At 44.6% G+C, this 16,257-nt stretch overlaps 1 protein-coding gene and 1 non-coding gene across 2 annotated transcripts in view; both read right to left on the bottom strand.

Moving 5' to 3' along the window:
- Positions 1 to 16,257, bottom strand: part of LOC144155767 (uncharacterized) — a 156,292-nt gene that overhangs the window by 100,984 nt on the left and 39,051 nt on the right. The gene's annotated exons all lie outside the window — the stretch shown is intronic.
- Trnag-gcc (transfer RNA glycine (anticodon GCC)) lies at positions 14,013 to 14,088 on the bottom strand. The gene has a single exon. It is a non-coding gene; the product is annotated as a tRNA-Gly (tRNA).

Below are 16,257 nucleotides of genomic sequence, written 5' to 3'. Positions count from 1 at the left end.
TTTTGCGTTTCCTTTTTCCTATGGAAGTCGTGCGGCTGGAGTCTGAAGCAATGCACTGGAGAGCTGAAATAGCGTGCCTTCTCTTGACAGATATATGGGTGAGTATCTGTCTGTATACATCACTCTGGCTCATAGTTCATCGATTTTTTTTATTGATTGTAGGGTTTAACCCGCCGACGCAGTGCAGACGATGAGGCGCACCGTAGTGGAGGGCTCCGGATTATTTTTGACCACCTGGGGATCTTTAACGTGCGCCGAAATCTGTCTCATTGTTCCTGCAGCGAAAATAAACTTAGCAGCGGATGCGCATGTGCAACCGGAAAGAGAAACAAAAGAAGCCACGTCTGCAGCTCTCTGCAAGCAGAATACAAGGCGGTAAAAATGGGTCCCACTGGAGCAGAATTTTGGGTCGTGGACGTTTCAAGTCCGTTCATTTAGAGCAAGGCCATATTAATATGGCCTGAAAAACTGATAATACTTGGAAGTGCACGATACAATTTTTAGAATGGATATTGGGACGACGCTGATGTTTTTTTAATGAACGAAGCTCCTATTGTGTTTGCATTGCCCCTGTAAGCAGAGACGTCATAGATCACAAAACATTTTTCCCGCAATTTTTGTTTCCCTTTCCAGAACCGGCTACACACACAGCTAAAGAAGAAACTCGTGCGACCTAACCTGAACGCGGTTTAAATGTTTCCGTTGCCCTAAACCGCAAAAGAACGCACGGAGAGTGTGTGAAAATGAGTTGGATTAAAACCAGGGAATGTTGAGGCTATGTGGCAGTTTGCTTCTTCTTCATTCATGCGACCAGTGACATAGAGGTGCAAAGAATAGCTTAGAGTGCCCAAAGAGAATATAGTGCGCGGCTAGAACAAAATGACCGCCGGAATAACAACATCCTTTGCCAGTCCGGCAGGGCACAGTACTATGGCCTTGCCTTAAAGGACGATCTTGAAACTTGCGCGATTCAGAATTCCGCTCCAGTTGCCCCCATTTCAACAGCCCTCCATTGTGCTTGGGCAGTTCTCGATACGTGACTGCTAAGCCGATGCGACAAATGCTCTCGTTCCAGTTGCACATGTGCATCGGCTGCGTTGTTCATTTGTACTGCACACACGGAAATACAGAGCATTGTATTCCTACAGGTACTCGTTGCTTTTTTTTTTTTTGACACGGGGCGCCATTTACGTTCTTCATTGCATTGCTGCCGGCTCTAGCATAGCTACATTCAAGGAAAAAAGAAAGCACAAGGTAAAAATACTGTAAAAAGTGCTCGAAAAGTGCTCGGGGAATGGCAGGATGGCTTACGTAATTATCCGACTTACCCGCTAGGGTGTTTATCGGCTTTTTTCTTCAACCTTTCGTAAGTGGTGCTTGGATTGTTCTCAGCAAAGTTATATTACTGGCTGGACTCTCGAGTCGTGACTCGAAACGTGACTGCTAAGTCACTGGGACCAATGCTCCCGTTCCCCAAGAAGGACAGAAAAGCATCGAAACCAAAATGACCGCCATCCAGCAAAGACTTGACGAGCTGGCAGAAAAATCTGAAGCTTTTTCCTTGTTTAAAGAGCAGCTATCGCAAACGGAACAATCGCTTGCAGGCCTATAACCAACCCCACCGATAATCTAACATCCCGTGTCGACGAACTTGAAGATAGATCCTGTCGTAACAACTTCATATCTCATGGCATTACAGACGCTAAAGAAACATCGGAAAGACAGAAGGAAGACTAACATCTGTGTTATGTTTCGTCATGGATTCTTTTCAACCCGACGCAATAGAACGTGCACAAATTTTAGGGTCCTTTTCCCCGAACAAATCTCGCCCCGTCATTGCTAAGTTTACTAATTTCGAACAAAAACAAGAAGTACCTTCCCTACGCAGTCAACTCAAACTTCAGGACATCGCTGTAAATGAAGATTTCTCTGTTACCACTCGTATTGGAAGAGGGAAACTGATCGAATTCGGTAAAAGTCAGCCTGGATCCCCTTTTTTCCAACTGAGCTACTGAAGATTATTTATAGGCAAGAAATGTTATATCTGCAACGCTAGCATTGACACCGTACAGCAAATTGAAACTCGAGACTAGTGCCCTAACCGTACTACCAACGCCGCCTCGCCTGCCTTATCGTAAGAAAACGAGGAAAGTGGTAATCTTTGTTCATCGTTTTCTTCACCTAAAATTTCGTTCTTTTTAGCAATATAAGAAGTGTACTTAACAAACATGACTCGTTGTCATCGGTGATTGACACTCTGGCCACATTATTGCACTAACAGAAACATGGCTTTCCACGCATGTGTGAGAGACGGGAATTTTTTGTAATGCCTGTTACTGTTCCCTCTACCGTTGTGACCATACTGAACGTCGAGACGGAGGTGTTCTTTTAGCCATATCAAAAGATATTCCATCCAAATGCGTATACATATTAGCAGTCATTTAGAATTAATCTGAGCCTCTATGACGCTTCACCATCAAAATATAGTCCTTGGTGTTTGCTTTTCCTTCTTCCTCAATTACATTTATGAATAAGCTACATGACGCAATCAACTCAATTTATACACGTTTTCCTTCCCCATGCCTTTTTCTACTGGGTGACTTTAATTTTCGTAACATTTCTTGGAGCACGCCACCGCCTCACTTATCGCCATTTTTGACTGAAGCAAGTAACTTTTTAGATTTATCTCTGTATGTTCTTTAAGCCAATTGATAACCCAACGAGAACAATAAATAACACAGCAAGTACTTTAGACTTACTCTTAACGAACCGACCTGATTTTGTGTCATCTGTCACTTATTCCCCTGAACTGAGTGATCAGTTATTGTTGATGTTTCACATTGACACAAAACCTCCGAAAACAGCAAAAGAGAAAAAAAAATATATAGGTGACTTAAATTCGAAGCTATTAACAACGAACTGTTAGCCTTTACCGACACATTCTTGCTGCACTTTGATGACCGATCTGTTCAATGTAATTGGGACTTATTCTCCAGTAAAATTCACCAACTAATGAATGAATACATTCCAAATCATGTAGTTACATCTTATGCCCATGCACCATGGTACACCTCGTATATCAAGCGCATGTCTAGCCGAAAGAAGCGCTTTTACCAGTTAGCCCGAAATTCCCCCACTAGAACCCGCTGGGATACGTATCGCGTGGCTTCTGAAGCTTACGTAAGTGCAATAAAAATGCTCAAATATCTTTCTGTTCTACAGTACTGCCGTCTATGCTAAAGACTAACATTAAGAAATTTTGGCGCATCATTAATCCGCCCACTCATAATGACATTGCTCTTGAGGACGCCTCTAGCAATCCTGTGTCTTTTAATATGTGCGCGTCTATCTGAAACGACACCTTCGTAAAAAAAGTTTCTAAAACTACTGTTCATAAGCTTCCGGCCATCCAACATTTCGAATATATTGCCATGTTTCCAGTGATTGTCGATGTTCTTGGCATTCCCAAATTAATTGACGGTTTGCAGAATCATTCATTCCCTGGGTTGACGTAATCACTGCAAAGGTTTTGAAAAATACAAATGCTCATTGTTATATACTACCAACTAAAATTTTCCAACAATCTCTGGATACATTTACGTTGCCCATTTACGTTAACCGCTGTGTGGGATCGGGAAGGTGGTTCCTCTGAAACACAACTGGAAATAAATTTGATCCCGCCAATTACCGCCCAATTTCACTCCCCAGCCCATGTTGTAAAATTCTCGAACATATTATTTTTTCTAAGCTGGTTAATTTTCTTGAATATAAATCCTTTTTCACGGTGGCACAGCACGGCTTCCGGAAATCATACTCTTGTGAAACTCAACTGGTAACATTTACACAGAGTCTTCACCTTATTCTTCATCGTTCGTCTAATGCAGATTGTATTTTTTTAGACTATAGCAAGGCATTTGACAAGGTCCATCATACACTTCTGCTTCATAAGCTACGCCAACTAAATATAGATGACAATCTTCTAAAATGGATTGACTGATTTCTTACGAATCGTTCAAAATTCTTTACAGCAAACGGCTACAACTCACCCCTACGAGACGTACTCTCCGCTGTACCTCAGGGGTCAGTGGTCGGGCCGCAATTATTCCTAATTTACATTAACGATCTCTCCTCCCTGGTAACTTCTAAAATCCATCTTTTTGCTGACGATTGGGTCACTTTCCGAGAAATTAATACCGACAACGATTGCGCAATTCTTCAGTCTGATATTGGTAGCATCGCTAACTGGTGTCATTAATGGCGAATGGAGCTCAGCACTAACAAATTCAAAGTCCTGTGTGTATCCCGTACAAACACCACTCCGTCACTTTATTTTCTTAATATAATTCCGCTTTATAACTTGCTGTCTCCTATAAGTGCCTTGGCGTTCACATCACATCTGACTTATCCTCCACCCCCCCCCCCCCCCCTTCCACCCATCGAATGTGTTATTGACAATGCTAACCGTATGCTGGGGTATATAAGACGAAAATTTTCTAACGCCTCATGTGAACTTAAACTGTTGCTTTTGACAACACTAGTTCGTTCAAAATTAGAGTACGGCGCGCCGATATGGAATACCACTCACGAAATACTAACAACTGCACTTGAACTTGCACAGAACAATGCAGTTCACTTCATTCTCTCTAATTATAACCGAGGTGCAAGCATAACAGCAATGAGAAATACACTTGGTCTACCTACGTTGTCTTCTCGTCCAAAGCTTTGTCGTCTGACCCTGTGTCGTAAATTGTATCTCCACCCAGAACTCTGTAACTTAATTCCACCACCTCAATACACTTCCCATCGTGTTGATCCCTCTCACAAAGTTGTTCTTGAACCATGCAACACAAAAACCTTCTGTCATTCATTTCTTCCCTCTACATCTCGCGAATGGAACCACCTTTCCCGTGACATTGTTGATATTAATGATAACCTGACTTTTCGTGAGGATTTAGCTAATATTGTATATTCAGGAGCAGCAATCTACTGTTTTTTTTTCTTATGACACTCCCTGAACTGTTTTATTCTTCTTTTGCTTTGTAACGCACTCCACCTCTGTAATGCCTTTGGGTCTTTGTCTCTAAGGGGGACAATAAAAATAAATAAATGAATGAATAAATAAATAAATAAATAAATAAATAAATAAATAAATAAATAAATAAATATGGGCATCGGCTGCGTTGTTCATTCCTACAGCAAGAGATACTGAGTCGTTCTCAGAAGACAGGACACGGCACACAATTTGCGCTCTTCAGTGTAGTGCGGCAGACTTCAGCTTCTTGACTTTCAAAGAAATAAAAAGCAGGGGGTAAAAAAAAACACAACGCAAAAACAAAGAAACTTGCGTCGGCCGGGAATCAAACTCTGGCCACCCACGTGGCAAGCGAGCATTCTACCACTGAACCACCGACATTTCTTTCCGATTATGAATCACCGACGTCGACGATTAGACAAGGTCCACGAAGCTGGTTGGAAATCAAACCACAATTCCGAATGTGGGCCACTGCAGTGCTTGGTGTGTTCAGTGCACTCTATACATTATTACTACTCCGCGTTACAATATCAGCGACAGGCTATGCAAGTTAAACAGGTGTTAGGAGTTAGGCCTGCTTAAATTATCCTAATGTACCTACTATTTTAAGCAACCTGACCAATTTGTGAACCCCATAAGTACTTCTATGTGTACTTAACGAAAAAGCCCGACTGCTCGTCTCTAAACTTTGATGGACCAGATTTTTATAGTGCATGAGAATCCCAATTATAAAAGGCCCCGGGTATTTCATACTTTTATACCAGACTGGCTATGCTGCTCCTAAAAATTTCTTCCTAGCGATGTTTGGTTTGGTGTATAGCGTTCTTTAGAGATACACGGGTTTGGAGATATTTAATATAAAGGGGTAGAGTCTTCACACTTTAATAGCAGGCATCCTATAATGAACGTGAAAATAAAGATGAGGGAACTGACTTGAAAAGTGCTGGGGCTATGGCAAGGTGGCTCACGTAATTATCCGACCATTCTTACTTAGCTGTTTGTGGGCTTTTTTTCTTCAAACTTTCGTAAGTGGTGCTTGGTTTGTTCTTAGGAAAGTTATTTTATTCGCGGGACGCGCAACAGGGCTCGCCACACTCTTGGCCGCTTCCAGAGCTGTGATACAGTCCATTAACCTAATCCGTGCTTTAGGAGCGCGCATATTTCTTAAGGTTTTTTTTAAATGGGTGAATTGGTAGGAAACCAGACATAACTCTCCGTATAATCTCAGAGTTCTTACATTCCGGGAAGTGTTTCTTCTTTGTCCTGTGGTTTTCTTTTCTTAGTTGGCAATGTTGGCGGCATTGCGGCGGCGGTCGGGCTTCCGGCGCTTATCGCGGGGCGGTTGTTCCCAATGTTGAAAAGTGACGTAATAATGCTGGGGTGTAGAACAATTTGTTAAATTTTTGCACATCTTTTTGGAATATTTTACTCTGGGACATTATAACATCAAGAGCATAGCATGGAATAAAAAGAAACTACAATCATATGTCAAGTGGCTGGGCGGTTTTCGTATTTTACCATGTTTCTTTGGCGGCTAGTTGTCGAAATTGCTGTTTTCTAGTCGTAGTTTTTCTGGTGTTATGATATTACCATATGTTACCATATTCTACAATATTTGTCAAATGTATTCGGTGATATTACGATTTTTCACTCGCATTTTGTTTACATACAAGCGTTATCTTCTGAAAGGTTTTTTTTTTGTCCTGCTGTATACCGTATTTACTCGCATAATGATCGCACTCGCGTAATGATCGCACCCCTGAAGTTCGTCGTCAAAATATGACTTTTTTTATTTCCCGCGCAATGATCGCACCCTGAAATTGCCGCAGCCATATGTCGTAGGTGGGCCAAGTCTACACGCCCATGCCCTTACAAAAATTTTTATCGCCTTGATTTTGAAAGTTTATTGAGTTTTGTCGAAAGAACTTAATGATTTCTTTTTAAGTTTCTATTGACTCTGCCTATAGAGTTTCAAAAGTTATTTGGCCACCGCGTTCCTATTGAAATAGGACGAAGAGGTTCAATAGACTTTTTCTATCGAGTACGTATTGAAACTTGGCAAACTAGATCTATTAAGTTTCTATTAAAGTTCCCTACAGAGTTTAAAATGAATATCCATAAAACTTTTTATTGAGTTTCAAAAGTCTTTTTCTATAGAGTACTTGAAACTTCAAAAAAAAAAAGTCCCTGCGTTTTTGCAGCCACCCCTTTCCATAGGGGCGATTTCCAGGCGTGGATTCCCCTTTCAAGGGTCCGCACTCGACCAGGGACTCCTGTACCCACTAAAGAAACCGGTGGGTGCCCGGCGGTACCAGGATTCGAACCCAGTACCTCCCGCATACGAGGCGAGTGTTGTACCTCTGAGCCATCGCTGCTGTTAAAAGTTCCTGCGTTTCTGCAGCCGCCCCTTTTCCATAGGGGCGATTTCCCGTGCAAGCCGGGTGAACTTGATTGATTGTAGGGTTTAACGCGCCGACGCAACGCAGGCGATGAGGCGCGCCGTAGTGGAGGGCTCCGGATTAATTTTGACCGCCTGGGGATCTTTAACGTGCGCCGAAATCTCGTACACACGGGCGTTTTTGCTTCGGGTGAACTTCCCAAGCGTTGTAGTCCCACACAAGGGCCGAGCGCCAGGCCGGGGAGTCTCTTGTACCTATTTTGCCGGTAGGTGCCCGGCGCCACCAAAGCACACGAATGCACATGGTGCCTTCCACAGCCACGGTGGACGCTCAACTCGCAACCGCCTGTGGCAGGACATGCCGCCAGACTCTTTCACCCCCGGCAATGGCGCAACGCGGCGTGATGGCCGGGGGCCCCGCCTGATGGACAAGGGTCGGGGGCCCCTCGATAGGGTAAAGGCAGCTTTCCAGGCGTGGATTCCCCTCTCAAGGGTCCGCACTCGACCAAGGACGCCTGTACCCATTAAATAAACCGGTGGGTGCCCGGCGGTACCAGGATTCGAACCCAGTACCTCCCGCATACGATGCGAGTGCTGTAGCTCTGAACCATCGCTGAGGTCTCGAAATATATTATCGAGACCGCAGCGAAATATTTTTATATAAATATAATTCGAATATAAATATAATTTATATAATATAATTCGAAAAATAATTTGTAAATTCGTGTAATTAGGCGTTATTTACCGGATTTAAGTTTTAATTGGAACACATTAGAATTCACTTTTTGTTCATGATGCCTGTCTTCAATTGGTTTTGAAAGGCTGTATATACAGCGTTCATTTTTTCTCACTTTGCAAGATTTGACGATGCCATTTATGTGATAAAAACTGCCAGGCGAAACGAGACCACTGACAACAACAGCGCCGGAGAGTGCTTCCCATTCCGGAACGGGGTAGCTAGATCAGATGTTATGGGGGACTACAGCGCACTTCCCTATCATGTTAAACCAACAAGTATAGTCACTTTAGTGCATTTCAGATCTGACATCACCCGTACGTGCAAAACCAGCAGGGAATTAATATCTCTCGCCTTTTTTTGCTAGTGCCGTGGCAATCCGCAGGCTCTCGCGGCGGGGCAATTAAAATTGATTTTCGACATGCATCTCCGGCCCCACTCTATATAGCTGCCAAATTTGCTGGGAGTGACCTCCACAAACTATTGAAGCCAATTATATCATTTTTTTAAGATTCCAAATTTGGTGATCGCGGTATATGCATCCTTTAACCTGCATATGTAATGGCCATTTTCATTCTCCGTGCACCACCTCCATCGAAAAAACTTGGATTAAAAACTTCAAAGTGAGCCAACAGAAACTTTCTTCAGTTATCACGTTAAAACTTCAATAGAATTTCTAGTGAGCTTATATTGAGTTAGTTGCTATAGTGAAGACCCTACAAAAATTCAAAACAGCTTTCATAGAGTAGATTCCATAGAACTGCTATTGAACGAGTTCAGTAAAATGTGTATAGAATCTTTATCGAGCCTGAGTAGATTGAGTTTTTATAGGGCGGTCTCTTTTGAAATTCCATAGAGATTTTGTAGATATGAGTAGAGTGAGTTTTTATAGGGAGGTCTTTTTAGAAATTCTATAGAGATCTTATAGAGATCAGGAGAGTGAGTTTTTATGGCAAGGACTCTTTTGAAATTTTATAGAGATCTTATAGAGATGGGGAGAGCGAGTTTTTATAGGGAGGTCTTTTTTGAAATTCTATAGAGATCTTATAGAGATGAGGAAAGTGAGTTTTTATGGGGAGGTCTCTTCTGAAATTCTATAGAGGTCTTATAGAGATGGGGAGAGTGAGTTTTTATAGGGAGGTCTTTTTGAAATTCTTCAGAGATCTTACAGAGATGACTCGTTAGGTCATGAGTCTGCCATGAGTTTCTAATGAGTTTCTTTAGGCTCTAAGAACTTTATAAAAGTTTAATAGGATCGCAACATTCATTTTTGTAAGGGTGGTCGTGCTTACGTTAGTTTTCTCCTCTTTCAAAGCGGACATGGCTACGTTATTGACGCGGCCTTAATGAAATTGACGATATCGGTAAGCGTGAGTTCATTATTGGTGCGGAAGAAACTCTCACTAAATGCACATAATGTACTCACAAAATATATAAAAAAACGCGCTCAGCCTGCTGTATCGGCAGCCGTGTCTTGATGTCCCACAATGTGACAGCAACAGCCACTTATTGGTCGACCTGTTCTCACCTCACAGCAAACTTGTTCCGGCGCGTTCCGTAATTCCCTGATTCCGGCGTGTTCCGTAATAAAAACACAGCATTTTGCATCACTCGGTACCATTCGGTGGTCAGTGGAGTTTTTATTATGTCTTTATTTGCTATGTTTCCCTACTGAAACGTTCCGTATATACGGAATTATGGGAATACGGAGTTCATACGGATTATGTCGCCCCCAAGCACACGGAAAATAGATGTTGGGATAAAACACAGGGAATCACATTAGTGTGCGCAGTAAAAACGTTTGACATTGGTTTCATGTTTTTATCTTCAATAATAAGCAAAATGACACTCCGTATGTTTTCCGTATACTCCGTATATACGGAATTCAAGCAGACAATGATATGGTGGTTCTATTAAACTTACAGACATAAAATCGGTGTCACATTTTTGGATAAGTATGCACTATTTCTTTCTCGTGTGTTTCTCAAAAATATTCAGTGTTTTGTTGCGGCTTTGTGTCATTCTAAAAAAGTACTCCGTATTCCCATATTTCCGTATACACGGAACTTTTCAGAAGGGTTATTATGTTCATGAGACTAATCGTAAACATTCTGGCCTGCAACTTGCGTTTTCTGCGCTGAAACGTTTTCCCGTTAAATTTACCTCGCGTATGATCGCACCCCTAACTTCGCATCATATTTTTGAAAAAAAAGTGCGATCATTACACGAGTAAATACGGTATTTTAAACAACTTGCTACTACTGCATTCTACAGGAGGGCCAGTTACAGTCTCTAGACATGATATGACTTTTTAATCAATAGTCCATCTGGGAAATTTCAAACCGTCCTCAGTCACAAGAGCGGCAGAGTGCACAGTTCGCGAATGTTCAACATTCCCAGTGCTTCAGAATCTGTTGCCCATACCGTGCCAGTCTTGTTGTACATTATACAGCAAAGCTATATTTGACACATTATTTATGGTTATCACGCGAAAAGGTACTGGCGCAGCGCCATTAAAGAAAATAAAATACATATACCCTTCCAATTTACTAAATCCCGTGAAGCAAATGTGGTAATGGGCGAAGCGCTTGAAGTAAAGTCGCCTGGCGTGACACTTTTCCTTGTTGACTATAAATCACCGGAAGGACATCGCTTGCGGTGACACCTGCGTTGTCGGTATGCAGATCTGAGTGGGAAATCACTTTTATTATACAGGGTGTCCCAGCTATCATGCACCAGGATTTAAAAAAAGAGTAATGGCGTAACTCGAAGAAAACCTAGTGCATAATGTTTGCAGTACTGTGGAGAAGCGGGCAGTATTTTTTTCGTTAATGAGACTTAACTAATTAATGGTAATTAATTATCTAACTTGAGAAGTACTGTCCTAATCACTAAAGTGTCAATGAGGCACTTGTAGGTAACCACGAGGGGCATCTAACTGCGGTATTTTTAGCGACGAACTAATTGCGTACTCGTTTATTCTGGCTGATAAAGAAAACCCGCGAAATACGAAAAATACCACGTGACGGCGCCTCCGCGTGCGTAAACGCGCACCGTAAAGCAATGCCCTCAAACAGGCTGCCTCTGAGTTAGCCAGAATGAAATAAACAAAAGAAAGAAAGAAGAAATCGCGATCTAGTTTGTGCCTTATCTGGACACGCGCCCCCCGAATCTTGCTGTTGCTGCTCCTTCAATGCATGCCATTATCAAGGTGAGGCGCTGTCTCATCGGGCGGGTGTCAGGCGAAGCTGTTGCTTTCAATCAGCCTATGTGGGGACGCTGCTGTACAATGCGCGCGGAAGCGCCGTCACGTGGTATCTTTCATATTTCGCGGGTTTTCTTTATTAGCCAGAATAAATGAGTACGCAATTAGTTCGACGCTGAAAATACCGCAGTTAGATGCCCCTCGTGGGTACCTCCAAGTGCCTCATTGACACTTCAGTGATTAGGACAGTAATTCTCGAGTTAGATAATTAATTACAGTTAACTAGTTACATATCATTAACGAAAAAATTACTGTACGGTTCTCCACAGTACTGCAAACATTACACACTAGGTTTTCTTCGAGTAACGCCATTGCTCTTTTTTTAAATCTTGGTGCATGATAGCTGGGACACCCTGTATGCGATGCCCGTCACCATGGTGGCCGAAGGTAGCTCGGAAGCCGATACACGGCTTCCTCGGCAGAGCGACAAATTCGAACTTAGCCGAGATGTGGACAGCCAACTGCGACGAAGAGCCGTGCCTTTACGGGTACGTTAAAAAAAACGGGCGACGTTCAAGCTTGTCTTTTCCGCGTGGCCTAGTCGTTCGCGTGTATCGGAATCTAAAATACCTACAGCGGCGATCACATTTCAAATAGTTCAGTGCAGTTTCAAAGTTTACGTGAATGCTTCTGGCGTTTGTACGCTGACCGCCTATACTTTAGGCTGCAGCGCTGTACCAGGCGCAAGGGGCCTCCCGAGAATTAGCGATCGCGATCGGGTAGTCCCATTTTACGTTATATTTCCACCGGTTCCCGGACAGCGCTTTGCGCGCGCGACCGACACGTCGCTGTGACGAATGTTCTCAATTGTAGTTATAGATCTGCATTGATGCTTTTATAAACAGTGGCTCCATTGACACAAAAGGGGTGTCATCTGGCGTTCTGTAAGGTATAATGCGATAGCCAGCACCTATACCATGGAGATCAGCGGCGTAGCGAGAAATATAGCTTTGGGAGGGGGGGGGGGGGGTGCTATGCGCCACCGGGAGAATAAGCAAAAATAGAAAGAAAGACTGCTCTGAACGCCCAAATAATATCTTAGGTCATTTTTCTGCATGAATAAATTTCGGGGGTTGGGGTGTCTGCCGCCGAAATCCCCACTGTCCCCCTGGCTACGCCTCTGATAAAGATACTGCAATGCAACGATGGAAAAAGGGACCTGATTTGCAGTGAGTATTCACGACAGAACGCGTGCCATTTGTTGGTTGTCCTGGCTATGCTGCCATATTATGCTGAACATTTCTGAAGTAGGTCTAGTGAGTATTCTGTAATTCCATTTCTGACGCCATACGTTTTCGTAAGCCCACATAACTGAACAACACTTTACACTTCCACACGGCAAGAAGTCGGTCGTTAGGAAGCGAACAGTTCGAATACACCGTATTATTGTCGTAAGCGACGATGTGGGGGAGAAGTGGAAATATGAGTGTGAAAGTAAAGCAGGTGCTGTTATAACCCCTCCAAATTTATTAGGTGCGGAGCACCTTAGGGCCGCCCAATGTCCGTTCGTGTCCGTGCGCATAGCCTTTACAATCGTAAAAAATCACACAGGCACCGGCAGGATTCGAGCCTGTGTCTGGTAGACCAGACAGAGTAAGCGTCAGTCGTCTTACCCACTGGGCTACGACTTTGAGTTAGTACCCTCCAGTCGAACGGCTCACTCCCTCGCCTGTAACTGCGCGGAGTACCTTGGGACCTCCCAATGTCGGTCCGCGTCCATCCGCGCGCACACCACCATCAAGCGAAAATCAAGCGAAATTTGATTTGAGCCATGAGTTGCAGTTTAATTTAGGGAATAATCAAGGGGCAACTCGCGGCTCAAATCGAATGACGGTCGGGGCGCAAATCGGATGTCACTCGGGGCGCAACTTGGATGTCATTTCGAGTCCCCGTACTCCGCACCCTCGCCATCATCAGCGGAGTGGAGATGCTGCATTTTTTTTAACTAAATTTTTAGTGTTGGTTCACCGGGGTAGGTGGGGTTGCCGAAGCGCTGTGCACAGCCCATTACCATTATGTCTCCGTGTCTATCGCTGCTGTGGGTTTTTTATGCTGATCCATAGCACAAGCATTCACCTTTAGTAAACCAAAGATGCTGCATTTTTTTTAACTAAATTTTTAGTGTTGGTTCACCGGGGTAGGTGGGGTTGCCGAAGCGCTGTGCACAGCCCATTACCATTATGTCTCCGTGTCTATCGCTGCTGTGGGTTTTTTATGCTGATCCATAGCACAAGCATTCACCTTTAGTAAACCAAAACTTTGTTTCGAAACCGATGGATCACATTCCTCGGCCATTCCACTGGCATTCGACATTCCACTGGCATTCGACATTCCACTGTGCGCACACGGGGCATTCTCCGCTCCGACATCGCTGCTGAACACGACATCATGAGAAAACTGCCTGAACAATCTGGGCCAGGAAGAAACCAGTATTTTCATATTCTGCATTCAATTGCGCTGGTAACAAAAGGACGATAGCTCAGTATCCCTCAGTGCTTCACGCGGTTACAGATGCCCGGTTGACTGACGTGATGCCGACACGTTTGAGTTATTACCGCGGGATAAGCGAAGCGTAAAAAAATGCACTTTGTCGGCCGGGAATCGAACCAGGGCCACCCGCGTGGCAGGCGAGTATTCTACCACTGAACCACCGACGCCGACGCTTTATCAAACCGCACGCTGCCAACACACATCGGCGCTTTCGCAGCAGTCCAGATTGTAGGTCACGGCAACTCGTTTTTCTTGCTGTTCCGCTGTTCCTGTCTGTATTGCAGTGAAGCCGACCAAAGATCCCAGGCACAGATTTGATTCAGCTGCAGAAACATTCGTTATAGCTCTGGATTGCGGGGTTGGTTGGCACTCCACCGGGGCTTTGTGCCGTGTGCTACAGCTCCTAAAAGGGTTCAGCACGGGTGGTACGTACCCTTGGTCCAGGGCTCCAACGGTCTTGGCGGCCGTGCGTGTCCGCTGAAGCAGACCGATTTGGTCTTCGCCGCAGTCTCTGGCCGGCAATGCCTTCCATTGCTCCGCATTGGGGATACTGATCTTGGGGATAGCCTTTGTGCTTTGGCGTTCCTATGTGGTGTGGTTGAGGGTGGGTTTTAGTAAGGCGAGTTGCCTGTTTGCAGCTGTCTTCAGTCGCTGGCTTGTTCCCTCGTCAGGGATTCGTGGAGCGAAGGGTATCCCTGTCTGTACCTCAGTAATATGCCAGTGGGACCGGGTATTCCGTGGGGGATGGTGTAGGTTATGCGAGGTCGGAATCCTCGGGTGCTCGGTTTGTATACAAACTGATATAGCCTCGAGCTACCCTGTCCGCTTCTATGTTCCCGCTATCCCCGCGTGCGCCAGTGCCCACAGGATGTCGTGTTGAATCGTAGGTGTCTGCTCAGGGTGTCCTGCCGAGGAGTACACGAGGTGTGCGGTGGCTCACTCTTCCGTGCAAAAAATATCTGCAGGCCTCCTACGAGACGGAAACTATCGTAAGTGATTGGGCGATCCCGAACCCGGCCGCCGCTTCAGAGAGACAGCTAGCTCCTCGGCGTCTGCCACGGCACTGAGACGTAGCGAGCCCATGACTACAGCCACCCTGCGTCGTTTCCTTGGATACTGTGCGGCTGCGTCCACGTACACAGTGTTGTTCTTAGCGGGAAATTTGCGGCGTATAAAGTACACTCGTGCTTGCCGTGCTCCTTAACGGAGGTTGACGTCCGTATTTTTAGTTATCGGGGTCACGTGAAAATGCCAGGGTGCTTCGTCGGGAATGCCCGCTGTATTAATTGGTCATTTCCCTGATTTGTTTACTGTAACCCAGCTGGTGCTCGAAGGTCCTACCCGTTGGGGTCTGCATCAACTTCTCAGCGCGCGCCATCAGTTGGGCTTCTTAGGCTCTTGAAACGTGTTCTGGACTCGTAAGGCCAGTAGCTTTCCTGTTGGCGCGAACATCGGTAGCCTGAGCGCCGCCTTGTGCGCCTTTCTTGTGAATATTTCTGCATTTTGCTTTTCACTAAAGTTATGCTTCTCTTTCATGGAGTTCACAAAGCCCTTCGACGACACGAGCTGAAGTAAAGACTCAGGCCTTCAATTTGACATTACTGCTTTCCCAATGAGAACTCGTAAGAAGTGCTTAGGTGTCCTCGGACTTGGGATTTTGCCCGCCGTAGCTGCCGCTGGTCTAAGAGGCAAGCAGCATTCCCGGGCTGCGCATTAGTTTACATCCCCGTGGATTTTTAAAATGCTCCGACATTTTCTTATTTAGACCGCATAAAAAAAGAAACCCCCAGCATGAACCCGCGTCCTTCTGTGCGGAAGCATAAGTCTTATGCCTTTAGCCACCGTGGCGGGTGCATCAATTCACGCAGCAGATTTCTCTCAGAATGCACTTGTTTTATTGCGTTAGGCTCAGAGTCACAACTCTTGGTGATGTCTTTGTGAGTGCATTGAACGGTCGCCGTCATTGCCACTTGTCTAATGTTAACGCAGGACGTTGGGCAAGCGCCTAAATGTAAACCATCGTAATTTTCGCCCTCTGCTTCATCAGTTTCAGCACGGCCAGCCACCAAACAATAATCGCCATAGTGGTTGTCGTAGTCCACCTTTGCAGAAGGTCGGCTAAGAAGCTAGATTTCAACCAGCTACTAATATAATCGACCTTGTTGTCTTCGGAGATGCCTGGTCAGTCATCTTTATCCTTATCGTAAGCCTGGTTTAGTCCACTGCATGACGAAGGACTCTCCCGAAGATCTGCAGCCATGCCTATCGAGTTACCTGAAGGCCGATAGTGTGATTATATATCAGTCATAATTATATCAGAGATTATATGTCAGCGT

This window comes from Haemaphysalis longicornis, unplaced genomic scaffold, assembly GCF_048455015.1.
Source record: "Haemaphysalis longicornis isolate Haplotype H1 unplaced genomic scaffold, Haemaphysalis longicornis Haplotype H1 scaffold_1, whole genome shotgun sequence".
Lineage (NCBI taxonomy): Eukaryota > Metazoa > Arthropoda > Arachnida > Ixodida > Ixodidae > Haemaphysalis > Haemaphysalis longicornis.
This window is presented reverse-complemented; position numbering and strand designations above follow the sequence as displayed.